Here is a 5,355-nt window from a genome sequence, read left to right on the forward strand (position 1 = left end):
GGGGCTAAAATTTTTTGTTTCCGAAATACTATATGACAGGGGCGGGGCTTCAAAGTTTTCACTTAAGATTTCTTTCGCCGCAATGGACAAAATGCTTAATAACTCTCCTGCACATGCTGCTAAAAATCCAAAACTTCACATGTACATAAAGAGTCTGTACCTGAAGACATCTATATGTTTATATTCAGTTATACACCTTGCGCCAATCAATATCATTTTTTACATTTTGACGTACTGCACGGTGCCCTTTTAACGAATCTGATTGAAAATTGGCTAGAAAAGACTCAAGACATTGATCTTACTCTATCCCTATTTTTGTGACTTTCCTTCGAAGGGCGTGGCTATTACGGTGCCGCAGAGTCTGATTATTCTCCGTGGCAACAAAAGTTCCTGCAAAATGATTCAGATGATCCATCTTCTCGAAATTTTTCACATTTGAGGATATTCAGGCCCTGAAGACGGCTGCCAACTTATTTTTGATCGCAGTGGTAGCGCCACCAACTGGTTAAAACAAATACAAATTATTTTTGTTGATGTTTTTCTCCGGGCAGGTTAACAAAATCTACCTTATATTTGCTCGGATGAGTGTTTAGGCCTTGAGCATGTCACAATACAAAAGTCTTTCGCCTTCTTCAGAGTGTCACATGATGGTGTCTTGTGACCCGTCTTTATCAGCTGATGTTCCATGAGGGCGTGACTTACCTGTCACAAGAATGAAGGCAAGTCACGCCCCCCGCTGTCCGTTCACTCCGCCAAGATGCTGGTCCAGGTGGTAGAGAGGATGAAGGCTCCCTTGTCTCTGTTCATGGTTTTTATGCCTCGCTTGCAGATCTCAATGGCCTCTCTGATCCAGCGCTGTTGTTTGTTCTCTTCTGTGCGGATGACCCTGCCCTTCTCCCGGTCCATGATGTGGTTTTCCCTTTTGCAGTGGTCAGTGATTGCTGATTTGTAATGTTCATGTTGTGCTTGTTCTTTTACTGCTCTGATTTTTTTCATTTTTTTGACAGGTAAGCCACACCCTCATGGAACATCAGCTCAAGACACCATCATGCGACACTCTGAAGAAGGCGAAAGACTCGCCGAAACATGTCAGGTAAAAAATTATCCTAAAACATAATTGTCTGCTTTTAATGAATCAGTCAAATATCAATAATAAGAAGACAAAATGAACCTAATACAAATAAATGAATGCTTAATAACTCCCCTGCACATGCTCCTAAAAATCCAAACCTTCACCTGTAAATAAAACGTCCCGACCTGAAGACATCTTAATGTTATTATTTTGTTATACACACAGTGCCGCCAAGTGGAATCAAAAAATTTTTTTTATTTTAATTTTCACGTACTGCACGGTGCCCTTTTGACGAATCCGACTGAAAATTAGTCAGAAAAGAGTCTAGACAATGATCTTACTCTCTGCCGAATTTTGTGACGTTTTGGCAAAAGGCGTGGCTATTACGGTGCTGAAAAGTCCGATTGTACTCTGTGGCAACAAAAGCTCCAGCAACATGACTCAGATGATCCTATCTTCTCGAAGTTGCACACATTTGAGGATACTTAAGCCCTGAAGACATCTACCAACTTATTTTTCATCGTAGTAGTAGCGCCACCAACTGCTAATAGCTAATACAAGTTATTTTCTTGGATGTTTTTCTCCGTGCAACTCAACAAGGTCGCCCTCATATATGCTCGGATGACTGTTTCGGGCCATGAGGATGTCATAATACGAAATTTGTCCTTTTTCATGAAAAGTTGTGGGAGTGGCATTGCACTGTTCGGCAATAAAACAACGCTGATTATGAGGTTCTAAATATGAACAACAACTCGTGAAACTTTACACACACATCAGGCCGAGCAAATTTATCAATATTTTATACGTGAGTTGTGCAGCTTTTTTGAAATGGCTCACCATGGCCCTCGAGAAATGTTCAAAAAAGCAGCCCTGGTTGAGTGTTTCACCTCGCTTTTTGTAAATTTTATGGAGTACAGTGAACCCTCGGTTATCGCGGTTAATGGGGACCGAGACCACCCGCGAAAACTGAAAATCCGCGAAGTAGCGGCGCACCTTCAAAAATGCTTAAAAAAAATATACAATATATATAATAAATATATATATATATATATATATATATATATATATATATATATATATATATATATATATATATATATATATACGGGGGGAGAGAGAGAGAGAGAGAGTGAAATTCATGTTATAACAAAAAAAACAAATTATTATTAAAACGTATTATTTTTTTATTCCCCAACCATTCTTTTTGTATTTATTTAATTACTCCGACTTTTACCTGCTGGTACGCCGTCCGGTGTGCCCTGTGAAATGAAAGGTGGCATTCTTTATTTATTTATTCATTTATTCATTCATAACTGACAGCCTCGCGCTCCGCTCGTGCCCGGGCAGAAGAGGTGCTCCAATTCGGCTTAACTGTGACAGACGCCCGCCCTCCTCCCCCGGAGCTTCCATTCGGTTAAACTTAGGGGCCGCTTGGCACCGCCCGTGCCCGGGGAAGGTGCTCCTCTTCGGCTTACTGTGACGCGAGCATGCCCTCCTCCTCCGGAGCTTCCATTCGGTTAAACTTAGGGGCCGCTTGGAACCGCCCGTGCCCGGGGAAGGTGCTCCTCTTCGGCTTACTGTGACGCGAGCATGCCCTCCTCCTCCGGAGCTTCCATTCGGTTAAACTCAGGGGCCGCTTGGAACCGCCCGTGCCCGGGGAAGGTGCTCCTCTACGGCTTAACTGCCACGCACGCCGGCCGGTGCTCTGGTACGGTCCGAACCGCGCGAAACGTCGCCACCGATCGTGTCCGGGTGAACGTGCTCTTCTTCGTCCACTCTCCTCTTTGCCCACGCTCTTCTTCGGCGCCCGCCGGCCGTCTAACCGCTCCAGCGCCCCGTCGTGCCGCTCGGCGAAACTACAATGCCCCCGAATATTTTTTAGACCCGCGAAGCACTGAACCCGCGAAAGGTGAACCTCGAAGTAGCTAGGGTTCACTGTATGTATAAGACCAAGACCTACAAAAAAGTCTCTTGGAGCAATGAGCTAGGTTTTACAGGAAGTCGGCCATTTTGAATTTACTTAAAAGGGGGCGGGTCTCCACAATGGACTTTGTGTAGAAATTATTATTGGGGCCCGAGCAGCGACCGCGTCGAGGTCCCTATTGTTTTTGTAGAAATTATTATTACTTTTATTATTATTATTATTATTATTATTAGGGCCTGAGCAGCGACCGCTGCGAAGTCCCTATTGTTTTTGTAGAAATTATTATTATTATTATTTTTCCGATTGTTCGATCGCATTTTTGACCCCCGAAACATGCACAAAAACTCACCAAACTTGGCAGTCTCATCGGGCATGGCGAAAAATTTTATATTTTTTAACGTCTAATATGAACAGGAAGTGAGTTATGAATTTTTGAAAGTCCGACTTTTGCCCTTTTTTGCATGTTTACAGGGGTCATTCTTTTGCACCCTGATCCTAAAGGCTTCATCTGATTGCCTTAAAGTTCTGTCTGGAGCATCTTAAGACCTGGGACAAACACTGGGGCTAAAATTTTTTGTTTCCGAAATACTATATGACGGGGGCGGGGCTTCAAAGTTTTCACTTAAGATTTCCTTCGCCGCAATGGACAAAATGCTTAATAACTCTCCTGCACGTGCTGCTAAAAATCCAAAACTTCACATGTACATAAAGAGTCGGTACCTGAAGACATCTATATGTTTATATTCAGTTATACACCTTGCGCCAATCAATATAAATTTTTACATTTTGACGTACTGCACGGTGCCCTTTTAACGAATCCGATTGAAAATTGGCTAGAAAAGACTCAAGACATTGATCTTACTCTATCCCTATTTTTATGACTTTCCTTCAAAGGGCGTGGCTATTACGGTGCCGCAGAGTCTGATTATTCTCCGTGGCAACAAAAGTTCCTGCAAAATGATTCAGATGATCCATCTTCTGGAAATCTTTCACATTTGAGGATATTCAGGCCCTGAAGACGGCTGCCAACTTATTTTTGATCGCAGTGGTAGCGCCACCAACTGGTTAAAACAAATACAAATTATTTTCGTTGATGTTTTTCTCCGGGCAGGTTAACAAAATCTACCTTATATTTGCTCGGATGAGTGTTTAGGCCTTGAGCATGTCACAATACGAAAGTCTTTCGCCTTCTTCAGAGTGTCACATGATGGTGTCTTGTGACCCGTCTTTATCAGCTGATGTTCCATGAGGGCGTGACTTACCTGTCACAAGAATGAAGGCAAGTCACGCCCCCCGCTGTCCGTTCACTCCGCCAAGATGCTGGTCCAGGTGGTAGAGAGGATGAAGGCTCCCTTGTCTCTGTTCATGGTTTTTATGCCTCGCTTGCAGATCTCAATGGCCTCTCTGATCCAGCGCTGTTGTTTGTTCTCTTCTGTGCGGATGACCCTGCCCTTCTCCCGGTCCATGATGTGGTTTTCCCTTTTGCAGTGGTCAGTGATTGCTGATTTGTAATGTTCATGTTGTGCTTGTTCTTTTACTGCTCTGATTTTTTCATTTTTTTGACAGGTAAGTCACACCCTCATGGAACATCAGCTCAAGACACCATCATGCGACACTCTGAAGAAGGCGAAAGACTCGCCGAAACATGTCAGGTAAAAAATTAACCTAAAACATAATTGTCTGCTTTTAATGAATCAGTCAAATATCAATAATAAGAAGACAAAATGAACCTAATACAAATAAATGAATGCTTAATAACTCCCCTGCACATGCTCCTAAAAATCCAAACCTTCACCTGTAAATAAAACGTCCCGACCTGAAGACATCTTAATGTTATTATTTTGTTATACACACAGTGCCGCCAAGTGGAATCAAAAATGTGTTTTTATTTTAATTTTCACGTACTGCACGGTGCCCTTTTGACGAATCCGACTGAAAATTAGTCAGAAAAGACTCAAGACAATGATCTTACTCTCTGCCGAATTTTGTGACGTTTTGGCAAAAGGCGTGGCTATTAAGGTGCTGAAAAGTCCAATTGTACTCTGTGGCAACAAAAGCTCCGGCAACATGACTCAGATGATCCTATCTTCTCGAAGTTGTACACATTTGAGGATACTTCAGCCCTGAAGACATCTACCAACTTATTTTACATCGTAGTAGTAGCGCCACCAACTGGTAAAAGCTAATACAAGTTATTTTCTTGGATGTTTTTCTCCGTGCAACTCAACAAGGTCGCCCTCATATATGCTCGGATTACTGTTTCGGCCATGAGGATGTCACAATACGAAATTCGTGATTTTTCGTGAAAAGTTGTGGGAGTGGCATTGCACTGTTCGGCAATAAAACAAAGCTGATTATG

Source organism: Idiotropiscis lumnitzeri, unplaced genomic scaffold (genome assembly GCF_059441095.1).
Source record: "Idiotropiscis lumnitzeri isolate Australia: NSW breed Sydney's pygmy pipehorse unplaced genomic scaffold, RoL_Ilum_1.0 HiC_scaffold_64, whole genome shotgun sequence".
In the NCBI taxonomy this organism is placed as follows: domain Eukaryota; kingdom Metazoa; phylum Chordata; class Actinopteri; order Syngnathiformes; family Syngnathidae; genus Idiotropiscis; species Idiotropiscis lumnitzeri.